The sequence below is a fragment of the Pinus tabuliformis genome, chromosome 8, assembly GCF_031772625.1.
Source record: "Pinus tabuliformis cultivar Carrire ecotype Pingquan chromosome 8, CPIR1, whole genome shotgun sequence".
NCBI lineage: Eukaryota > Viridiplantae > Streptophyta > Pinopsida > Pinales > Pinaceae > Pinus > Pinus tabuliformis.
Window position 1 is genome coordinate 1,773,295,078 of NC_142294.1, and position 13,218 is coordinate 1,773,308,295.

Below are 13,218 nucleotides of genomic sequence, written 5' to 3' on the forward strand. Positions count from 1 at the left end.
GGATACACATTGTCCCTACATTGTGCCTCTGATTGCCAAAATTTCAAAATTGGGATTTTCCATGTCAAAATTTTAATTCAAGATTGACCATGAATTGGAAAGCCATTAACACAATATTAGGACATAAAAAATGAATAATTGACACAATACCAAATACAATACATACATTGAGTTTTATCTCACAAGGTATCTAGATGCTAATTGAGCAAGTTCACACGAAGAGAGAAAGGCAATGTCATGATACATTGTTCAATTTGTAATCAAGAGCATTATCTTGGAAAAGGGAGAAGTAACATTTAGTTTCTTTCTCATATACAAAGGAAAAATTATGAATCAATGTCAAATGCCTTTCGTGAAGCAATGTTGTTTGTAAAGGGTGTTAGAAAGCTTGCATTGTAGGCAAGACCCTCACACCATACTAGATTGTGTTAACCATGTCTAGTGATCTCAAATTTCATGAGCATGTTCAATGAGTGACCATGAATGAGGGGTGTCAGAGTGGCTAATAATCATAGTTTATAGTGGATGACTGTCATCGTACATAAAATCTGTGGTCCAAGTCATTTGTTTGGTGCCCAATGTTGGTGAATCATTGCATTGCATCATGGTAGCATATCTTTCCTTTTTTAAAGCAAAAGTATATTGAAAATAAATTATGTCTCATGCAAATGTTCAATATTGTTTTGTTGTGAGTGGTTTGCATATTATATGTATCATATATCTATAATCACTTATTTCAAGCATACTTTAAGAAATAAAGGAAGAGGTGCAGGGCCTTGCCATAAGAAGGACTCCCACCAACTCCTCTCCTCGTAGAAATTTTTCAAATGTTAGCCCATAAATCAAACACATGCCCTTGTTTCTCTAGTTTGGAAACCCTTGGATGGATATGACAATGAACTCCTCCCAACCAATGCTTTAAACCTCTATTGAATGCCTTTTATTGGTATGTATAAATGATTTTGATTGATTCCTAGAGAGGTGTGAAATCTAATTTTGCATTGACATAATACACATACCAAATTTAACCCGTGGTAGCCAAAATTTCAACCTTACAACTCTCTCATCAAATATTAAATACTTCACTAATTAGTCAAGGGGTAATCTCCTTAACAATATATTAAATATTATAAGCATTCATATATTCAGCCAATAGAAATACTTCTGCAGTACTGCCACTATTTTCTCGACCCCGAAATTCCCAGCGGCTCGACTGTAGTGCACTTCCCAAATCATCTTCGCATGCTCGCTTGAAGGAACACAAAGGTGTCCCATATGGCATAACAATGCATCCTAGAGGTGAAAACCTAGAACTTTCTAACCCCAAGAGAGAATATGGTATGTGTGTCCGAATTCTGGGTTGCTTTTGTAGAGAAGTGGCCAATCAGAAGTCTCATTCCCACAAGAGTTGAGCATGGTAGTTAACACCATGATCGGTGGTTGGCTGAGGAAGTCTGCAACATTATTTGTGCTACCCTTCTTGTACTTGATATTCAAATGGAACTGTTGCAGGTATGTGGACCACTTCTGATGGCAATCATTCTGCAACTTCCCTTGCGACTGTATGAATTGTAGGGATCAGTGGTCGGTGTGGATGACTGTTTCCTTACCCAAAATGTAATGCTTCCATTGTCCGCAGGCTTGCACAATGGAATACATCTCTCTATCATAAGTGGGATACTTCTGTACCATGTCTGAAAGTTTCTCACTGTGATATGCCACTGGATGCCCTTGTTGAGTAAGGACCACTCCAATAGCATAGTCAGGGGCATCTGTCTCAATCCCAAATGGTTGTTGCAATTCTGGTAATGTGAGCACTCGTGCAGAGCAGAGGCGATGTTTCAACACTATGAATGCCTTCTATTGAGATTCAGACCAAAAGAATTTTTCTTTCACTCGTCCTTTGGTGACTTAACTCAAGGTCCAAGTGATATGAGAGAACCCCAACACGAACCTGCGGTAGAAATTAGCAAGACCCAGAAGGCTGCGCAGCTCTATCAGAGTGGTTGGGGTTGGCCAATCTTGAATGACTTGAATATTGGCTCGATCCACCTGCACCCTCCGTTCATCAATAATATATCCCAAATACTGAACCTGGGTCATGCTGAAAGTACATCTCTCCAAATTGGCACATAGCTTGTGTTGCCACACTATTTGGAGAACCTGTTGGATGTGGTGAAGGTGCTCTTACTAACTCTAGCTGAAGATCAGGATGTCATTGATGAGCCTCATCATTGGGTAATTATATGGGCCTTAATTCACCTCCTAGCTTAGTCAAACCAACTATTCTCACAACTTATTGCATACTTTTGATTATATTTTGTTTATGAGATGAGTTAGAGTTGGATATTTTTCTTTGTGGTCTAACGTGTATTTAATGCAGGATTAAAGGATAAAACCAAGGAATTTTGGCAAAAGCCTTGGTCAAAAATCGAATGGGACAAGGGAGAGGAATTATAGGAGGTAAATCCTCCTCATTTATTGCCCTCCATTCGAATATTCCTCCATCAGCTCGAAGTGTAAATAGCCAAATCATGAGGACTAGAAGGCAGCCGAGCAAGTGAAAGTCAAAACACCTGTTTATCTCGAGTTTGGGAGCCGAGCCTCCCTAATTTTAAGGAAGTCGTTGGAGACTTCAGACGTATAAGTAGAGAGGCCTAGGACCTCAGTAGGATTCAGACTTTTGATTGTAAAACTTTACTCTATTTTTGAGCTACAAGACTTGTGACAGTTTTTGATGTAATCCATTGTTTTGATAATAAGAATGAGCTTTGTTTTGAGCCAGCACTGAGTTAACTCAGAGGGTTGAAGCTCTTGGTTTAGGGCCCAACCCTAGCAGCTAAGGCTCCTCTTTATTGTACATGTATGCTAGTGTAGATTCATGGTTTAATCATTCATTTGCTTAAGTAGTTGCATTTCCATTACAGCAGTGTAGCGTAGATTGGTTGTGTTTTAGTTTGCTTCCATTTGTGCCTTCTTTCAATTCGTAGGTTAGCAAGGAGAAAAATATCCCCATAAGGTTGTCAGCAGGTGTCTCGGCCTCACCTCCTCCCTCTGGGACCATGACTTGAGGAAGAGACCCTTTAGAAACCCCAAAAACACAAATTTCTAGTTATTGCATGAGCTTTGGAGTTTGTTGTCTTGATTCAGTACTTGGTTCATTTCATCGTCATCTCTTTCCATCACTCTCTTTCTGTAACACAGTCTCACGCATATTCTCATTTCCTTTAGCACGAAATTCTTAAGCAGAAGCTAATAAATCACGTCTTAATCAGATTATACCCGTAGATTTCCTTACCTTCTAATCCACAACAAACCTGACCAATAACCGTTAAACTGTGTGTCGCATAGCCGACATATTCATTTCAATGTTTGACTTTATACACTCCAAATCTCCACCTCCGATCTGCCTCAATTGATCCAACATCTATCGCGTCACCCACTCACCAACTAGCTTGGTTGATTTCCACTGTCGATCTGGCTCGCTTGATCCAACGAATATCATGTCACCCGATTGCCAACTAGCTTGGATGATCTCCACGGTTGATCAATCCCGCATGATCCAATGGCTATCGCGCAATCTCGCGTGAATTCTTGCACGGCCGATATCCGATCAAGAGCACATGAGAAAAGTGGTTTTCTCTTGCTACGTGTCACTCACTTAGGCTAATCGCATAAAATTTAGGAATTCCACTTACACCTTTGAGGGCACGTGAGAAACTGCTTACCACCTACGAAGACCACTCCATCATTCCGCACATTTTCAACCCTTCAGCTGACACATGACTTGACGTGATCCATCCATCTATTCACTTAATATCCACGATAAGATCTCCGCCACTCATCTTTTGTTAATCCTATTTGTTGATTAATCCATCCACCTATTCACTTAGTCTCCACGATAAGATCTCCACCGCTCATCTTTCGTTAATCCTATTTTTTGATCGATCCATCCATCTATTCACTTAATCCCCTATGATAAGATCTCTGCCATTCATCTCCCGTTAATCCTGTTCATCCATCTATTCACTTAATCCCCTGTGATAAGATCTCTGTCGCTCATCTCCCGTTAATCTTGTTCATCCATATATTCACTTAATCCCCCGCGATAAGATCTTCACCGCTTATCTTTCGTTAATCCTGTTCATCCATCTATTCACATAATATCCTGCGATAAGATCCCCACTGTTCATCTCCCGTTAATATTGTTCCCGACTGGTCCAACAGTTCCTGTGCACTGCTGCTTCATTACGTCTTCCTTTCGCTAATTTCAATCTTTGATTGCTCTTCTGCTTGACTCCTTCCCGAACATTGCTTTGTGTATCATTTAAACGCTACCACTCCTCAACTTTGATTTGGTTATTCAATCAGACTCCAACACTGTCTGATCATCGCAAACACCAAAAAAACCAAAAAACGTGAAAACAAATTTAGTTTAGTTTCCTTGCTTACACATTAGTATGGTTTGATGCTCTTTACTTTTTTAACTTAGATAGTAGCATTAGGTTAGTGTTGCTTTAGAAATTCTGCTTAGCATAGCTATTTAAATGGTTAATTAGGATATAGTGTGATTTAGCATTACATGTTGTTTTCTTCATTTCTGCAGTAGAGTAGCTCTCTTAGAATAGATTTGCTCTTCTTCCATCAAAGAATTAATCTTCTTCTAACTCTATAGAAGTCTAGCTTGGAACCCCTAGGGTCTCTTGCCAGGTGAACAGTGACAACAGGTAGGACCTTCACTTTTACTTGTGCATATAGCATTGTCACCTCCAAGTTTGTTTGAACCCCGGGTTGATAAGTAAAGCTAGTAGCCCAAGAGTTGCAGCATCCTTGCTGCAATACTGCTGCTCATCAGTCATCCAGGTATGCCACTACAAATGAGTTGGTGAATGGTCATAAGATGTCATCCATGAGACTCATGAAGGTTGCAGGAGAATTCGTCAACCCGAAAGGCATAACCAACCATTTGAAAAGGCTGTCCTTGGCTTTGAAGCTAGTCTTCCACACATCGGAGGGTTCAATTGGTATCTAATGATATCCAGACTTCAAGTCAATCTTGCTGAAATATTTTTCTCCTGTGAGTTGGTCCAGAAGGTCATCAATGCATTGGATCGGGTACCTATTCCGGACAGTGATCTTGTTCAGTGCCCGATAGTCAATAAAGAGTCTCCAAGTCCCATCCTTCTTCTGTACCAACATGATCGGGCTCCCACAGGGTGATGAACTTAGACGAATGTGACCTTTCTGTAGCAGCTCCTGAATTTACCTCTTGATTTCATCGTTCTCCAGAACAAAGCATCGATAGATTGGTCCATTGGTTAACGACGCACCTGGGGTCAGATCGATGGAGTGCTTGACCTGACAATGTAGAGGCACCGATATGGGGGGAAGTGAAGATGTCCTCGTACTCCTCCATGACCTTGTCCATCTGTTGTTGTCGTGTGGAGGGTCCTTGTCTCAAGGTCGTGGCCACTGTCTTCTTCTTTCCTTGAGGGCATATCATCAGGAAAAAAAATTCCTGGTTTTTGAAATTAGTTTATTGCATTGTTTTGCAGTAACCAGAGAGATGGCAGTAGGCGAGTGTGGTGAAGTAAAATTCTAAGTGCGGACACAAACAATTCCTCTAGCCCGATAGTGGGTCTAGCCACTAATAAGACATTCTATGGAAGATTTCCTTAGGTTAGAACCAATTAAGAGGGCCTACCTCTTAGTATGCTTATCCTATTTGGTGATGACCTTACTTTCTCGCTCCAGCTATCTCCCGTTTCCTTCTTCGAACACCTGAAGCAGGTAAACAACAACAAACAACAATCGTGAAATAGACAAATTGTAATTCAACCTACTTAACAAGTCAAGAAGCATTAATTCATAAACATGTGAGATGACACATTATGTAGGAAATCAATCGATAGTTCCATATATATTAAATCAAGAAGAGATTACAACCATTGCCTTGATGTTGTTGTTCTCCTCCGACAAATCCGGGTTCCCAAACACTTCCATTAGCACTCCATGATGGCCTCAACAATGATAGTTTTAAGGCTCTTCCTTTTATTCTTCATACTAAACCAAATTCACACTTCTCCCTCACACACAACTAGAGAGCTATAACTATGAATAACTCGTTGATTACTCCAGACTTAATTAACACTAGCACACCCACATTAACCCTTCCACACCAGCTTGTGCTTGGGAGAAAGGGAGGTTTATATAGCATGAATGGATGGGAGATGGTTCCTCTTCTCATGGGACAAGGTCTTATCTCTTGAGGTAGTTCCATCCTAATAGGGGAAAGGAGCCCAAACTGACATCCTCGACTCCATCTGTCCCAACCATTTACCAGACTTTCATTATGAAGCTTCTAGAGCTGGAAGCTTCGGCTCCTTATTTAAAAAACTTTCCAAAAGAGAATCAATGCGACCAGAGTTAACGTTGGGTTAATCCGAGACCAGAGTTAAGAGGGTATGGTTAATATGTGCAGAGGTGAAAAATAACCAAAGTCTAAACTTGGCATAGTTAGATGAAATATTTCCGCTTAAGGACTTAACCTTGGATAAAGTGAGTTTTCATTAAATGTTATATTTCCGCTGGGTAAAACCTTGATCTAAGAGAAATTTTCCCTAAGTATGGAATACGTGTAATTCCTGGGACATGTACATGACAGGTACATAGTAGACATGCAATTTTTGTTTGCATAATGTGGGTATTAGCAGCTAAGACTGCATCATATATGTTCCTTTTCTTTATAGTATCCTCTATGATACCACTTGGCATACATGTATACAAGAGCACTCCCCACAAACATGTCACAGTGTAACCCAATTTTCATTATGTCTGCATGAACCTATCTGCCATTTTCTTTCCATTATAAAGATAAATTTAGTTGGTTGGATAACTATTTGTTGCATCTAGTGAAATAGGTTCAAGCCTCCTAGAAAATCCCCTATCTCGCATAAACTGCAATCATTGTATTCCATGAGACAACATCTTCTTGAGGCATTTTGTAAAACACATGGCATGAATCCTTAAATCTTCCACCTTAACATAAATGCATATGAGGCTAAACCCTAAGAATATGTAGGATTCAAACCCACTTTGGATCATTTTTTATGAACTTTCTTGCCATGTTTGAAAGTAGCCAAGCAAACACATGCTTGGAGAACACTAGAAAAAGTGAATTGATTTAGGGAAATGTTTGATTCTCACATCTCATGATACAGAGTCAAGGTCTTGTCACTGTGTCCATGCTAGCCTAGGCCACTATCAAACTTGATCATGGAACCATATTTCTATTGGAAACTTCCTTCAATAGTAGGAGGACATCAACTAAACTGTTGCACTTAGCATGCATGATAACTAGTTTCATATCTAAGGAAGTGTTTTCCTTGAAACCAGTCTGAACAATATGAGCATGGACTAGCTTGGCCTCTAGTATATATATTTGTGATGAAATAGTTGACAACAATCATAGGATGGAGGTTTTTTTTCAACCTTTAGTTCTGGATAGTTTTTAGCATTGGCAAGTCTTTCATTATGATACTCAAATTGTGAGGTTCCTTAATATTTTGCAGGAGTTTTCTAACTATGAGATGAATTGGATAGAGGAAGATACAAATGAAACTGAGGTTAGGTAGTTTTAGGAGAAAAAGTATCCCAATGGCCTTGTCCCATTAGAGAATCTTTTTTATTAGTGTTATATTATATAAGAAAGAAAAATATGTCAGTAACATTGAAGAAGTGATTGAAATCAATATGGGATCCGAAGTAACCCCCACAATAATCAAGCTTGGAAAGGGTTGTTTGCATGAGGAGAGAAATCCAATTGAAAACCTTATCGACAAGTAGAAATATTCTTTGCCTATATTTATGATTATTTAAATGCATACAACGATGATATTATTCAACATAATATCCCATTGAAGGAGGATGACAACCGACTTAGACAAAAGCTAAGGCATATGAATATAAAATTGACACCTATAATTTAGAAGGAGTTGTAGAAAATGCTCGAGGCAAAAATCATTTCTCCTACAAGATATCTAACCTGGGTGGAAAACTTAGTCTCTGTAAGGAAGACGAATAGTGACATTAGAATATGTGTCAAATTCAATAATTTGAATGAATTATCATTGAAGGACAAAGATGCTTTACCCAACAAGGGGTATTTATTACAAAGGATAACCAGGCCTTGAATGATTTCAATGTTGGATGGTTTCTCAAAATATAATCAAATTAAAGAAGTTATTTCTTCAGCTCCTGTATTTATAAATATTTAAAGGAGTTTCAAATTTTCTAAATTTCTTCAGAAGAAGCATTCGCAGGGGTATTTTTACAGAATAATGTGCAGGGATTTGAGTATCCCACAACACATATTAAAAAAGGCCTAACAGTAAGCATAGATTTTCATCCTTTGAATCAATCAAATTTATTAGGTAATCTTCACTTTCAACTATCAGAAGTTTATACTCTATTGGGGTCCTCAACCGAATTTCTATATCTACAGTTTCTCTTAAATGCTTTGTAACTATGAAATAACTTCTGAACATAGTCACTTGCCTTAATATTTTTCACTTGGAATAGATTTTGGTGATATTTCAATTTGGGAAGTGGTATCAAGTGAAAAATTAGTTCAGAAATCATTCAGAATTTGCGATTTATCAAAGCTCAAAATGTCTATGCAGGTATAAATATATTTTTAAAGAGAGTAATTTGGGTGAAGTTTTTTGTAAGCTGAATCTCAACAAAATATAGTTTAAAGCTTTAAGGTAGCAAGTAATTTGGGTGAAGTTTCCTATAACTTTCTCAAGAACATATAGTTTTGGATCATTTATAGACATTTTCTATTATATTTGTTTAGGCATTCCTTTCAAAAGAATCCAATGCATGGGTATGGGTTGGTATGTAAATTTGGCTACTTGATCTTGTAGTTAGGTGTCTCAATATTTATCCATCATTTTATTTTTATGAAAGTTAATATTAATTAACCTGACATGAGTTACAAGAGTGACATTTTCTAAGAACATAGTCCACATTTATCATTCTAGTGAGGTTGACAAATTGCAACAACACCTTGAGGTTGATATTCAAGTTTGGAAAGATTTTTTATTAATGGAGTTTAAACATCTCACAATTTTAATGTTGGTAGTAGGGATATATACATCGTTAGGATCTTCTTGTAACTATCTTATATGTTCTTAGCTAGGTTATGGAGTATTTAGGATTTATCAATTTCATTTTTTTCTATAAATATTCTCAACAATTTGTTTTTTAGTCAATACTTAGAGCCAACTAGTGTGGCTTATCATCCAAATATTCTGATAAGAAGTCATATTAGTTGGCTAGAAACCTCAACTCAAAAACAAAATATGATAAATTTGGAATCCTTAATCAAAATTTTTCATCTCACAACCATCTATACTCTGATTCTTTTGTCTTTATTTATATTCTGCATTAAATTTCTTTTAATGACACATATTCATGTAACTTTTCATATTGATGCACATATAGGAAGTTTGAATGATATTGCTTTCGTCATCCATTATGAGCAACTTAAATTTATCACATGTGGATGATGATAAGGTCATCAAGATATTTATAACATTGGATTTTTCAAATTCAATTCATTTTATAAATCATGGTTTATAAATGATGGATATTACTTTACAAGTTAAATTTTTAATTTAATGAATATATACAAATTATTTATTGCTTATTTTTTCTTTTTAATTAAAAATTTGAGTTAAAACACACATTTTAAAAATATTTTTTCTCTCAGTATTGTTCTTAGATAGACAAAATGTTAAGTAGTGTTCCATTGAATGATAAATGTTGAAGAAATATTCAACTAAACATATCATTTTTGGCTTGGTAGTTAATAATAGAGATAATGAATTTTTTTTTCCAAATTAATTAAATGATAATTTTAGAATTGATGATTTTCTCAATAAAAATCAAAATAAAATAAAATAAGTCAAATTGATATTTTTTCAAATTGATATATATTTTTTCAAATTATTTCAAAACTAAATAAAAATTGCTAGATTAAATTAATTTAATTATTTAATCAAATCATTTTTATAAATTTTATTAAAATCATGTTAAACTTAAGACAAATATATTTAATTAAATTTCTATATTTATTCTTATAAATGGACTTACTTTAAGTGGTTGGTTTCTTTTTGTAATTTAGACAGACCCATCATAAAAAAAAAATTAATGATCACTCAAGTTGACCGATAAATGGCTTGTAAAAGTACATAGTAAATTGAATTCTTTGAGGTTCCTTTTTCCAAAGAATCATTTTGCATGCTTTCTTACTAAGGATATTATTCTATACACATTCATCACTTAGTTTTTCGATGAATATTGTTTCCATAGTTTGATGATACCCACTCATGACTAGGTTCTGAAGTATATAGTTCCCATATTTTTTCTTTACACACCTCATATATGTATAGCTCTTAGAGGGTGACGTTATGTTAATATTTAATAATTACATACACAGCTTGGGCATACATTATGGTTAGATATTTGTTCAATGCACTAATGCCGTAACCGTGTCCTGGGTCTTAACCAAGTTCAACCATAGTTCAACCATAGGTTGCAATCTTGAGCTTTGATTAAAAAACTAAGAGGCTTCCCACTCACCTAGTCGAAAGTTCTTCAGGGAGCTGATCTATCACCAGGTGGTAGCTCTTATCTCAAGACTCCTTAATAGATGAACGATTATATAATTTTGGGCACAGATCAATGGTGGATAGAGAGGGACGATTAGGGTAACCACACAATCATTCTGAGCTGGGCAATTGTGTCTCATTTTGCTAGTTCCATTGAGATGTGAGAGCTCTGCAATTTCTAGTGAGGGTTTAAGCCCAAAAATGACACAGGTTCCCTTTCCTATTTGATTTAGGAGAGGAGTACACTTCGTTTAATTATTCCACTGAGAATAACAGACTTCGCTGAGGGTTTGATTAATTATTCCACTGAGAATAGCAAACTTTGCCGAGGGTTTGAATACAACATCACAATTATGGGTTTCCTCTATTTGGTAAACAACTGATGCGGCTCCAGGTATCTCATAACCTTGCTCAATACCTTCTGCTTCTATGAGCTAGTAATCATCAAGGGTACTAACTGTGTTACTGCTACCATGAATAGGGGTTTCAGTTACAGGAATGGTCTCAGCACTCAAGTAACTGAACCCATCTTAAATTTTCTTTTGTTATCTTTGATTAATAGCATATTTGTGAATTTTAAAGTGCGACTGACCCTTGACTTGTAATTTTTTTGTAGGTATGAAATGGGGTTTCAGTTTCAATTCCTTTTAATCTTGTTTCTTCCCAGCAATTGTCGTCATATTCTCATAGTTGTCGTTGCTTCATTTATGAGGTTCTTACTCAATCCCTTCTAAGAGGCCTACTCGTGCTTGATAGCTCATTTTTTTTGTTGGATCTTGATTCTTAGAAATTACTATGGTTCAAAATTCACATTAACCGATTCCCATTGTTAATTTGGGTCTAGGGTTCGAATTGTCTTGCAACTATTTTCTTTGTTCTCTTTAAAGGATTACTAAGGCTTATGAGTCAAGAACTGTTGACCAACTAGAGTTTAGGGTTGAATATTGAGCAGAAGAAAGTATAATTGTCATTGGTGTTTTCCAAATTAAATTAGCACTGGACAGACTCGACCTTGCGGTCAACAGTGTAGGTTTTGTTTTGAACTATCCGCAAGTCAGAGGAATCATTGACAACACCTGTTGACATGAGTATAAACCCAACCAGGACATGAGTCTCATCCTAGGGGGTAAATGCTTTCAATGAGTGTGGAGATGGAGCACTCTTTATCTTAATTAGGCATAAACTCTCTATATTTGATATTGTCGAGTTCTTACCTCAATAATTCTTGATTAAGTTGTTCATTTTCGAATGGGGTTTCTTTATATATTCAATACTACACCTCTGGTTCCTCCCCTACGTAGTGTTCATGAATATTAGATATTTTTTTCTCATAATAAAGAAGCAATAATTCTTGAATGGTTCAGTTAAAGTTTATATAATTTCTTCCCTGCTTTACTGTTAAGAATTTCTCATTACCCTGAGATAGTTCTTATGCTATTTGCATAGATTCTTTATGAAATTAATTAAGAGTTGAAACATTTTCTGCAAAAGAAAGTTTAAATACTTATTTTTGGTAGGTTTAAGATTGTATCTTCATTTATTCATTAAACATAATGTTTTCATTTAATCGATTTTTGTTTGTTTAACCGGAAGATTCTTTATGAAACTAATCAGGAGTTGAAACATTTTCTGCAAAAGAAAGTTTCATACTTATTTTGGGTAGCTTCAAATTTTGTGTTCATTTATTGATTAGACATAATGTTTTCATTTAATCATTTTTTTTGTTCAACCGACTTGTTACCAAGTACTATTTTCCAAAGTCTCAGTTAAATAAACAAAAGAGCTGACAGTAATAATTATTTACATTACTGGGGATTTTACACCCTTTTATTTTCTTTTAAGTATGTAATTTGAGATCGAGTGAGATGAAATTTTTCTTAAACTGGTTTGACAAATCCTCTAATATGATATTCATGTAATCCGATTAGCTGAGCTCTATGAAAAATGGGAAAAAGAAAATGGTGCAGAGTTGATTATCATCAAGGTAAAACTCTCTACTCTTTTGGATTGCAATGTTTTATTGCCAAATTTTTAATAATGTACCACTTTCAAACATTTGTTGACATCTTTGTATATCCTTCAGGGGGCTGGGCAAGCATTTTGTGTTGGGGGAGACTTGCGGGCATTGTATTATGTAAAGGCAAGTTAATGTCCAATATTTTTGAAAATGATAGCTTTACTTCTTGGGTATAGTTTTAGAAGAGTCGACTGCTAGATTGCAAGCTTAAGTAGTAGAAGATGTTCATTTATGTCTCATTTTAATCTTGTTGTTAGCTATTTTCCAATTTGCTTTTCTGTTTTAAAGTTTACCAGTGTTAAAGATATATATCAAAGGCAGTTAGTACAACCACATTGGTAAATGTGGTTGATGTAGGTAGATCAACGTTATTTGTTATTTAATAATGTATTATTTGGTTAATTTCATGAGATAATTCGCATAATAATTTTATAATTGTATTAGGTAAATGTGAAAAAGTAAATATGGATTTAGAAATATAAAATAGTTAATATTTAATATTTTATTCATTGATGTGAAAATGAC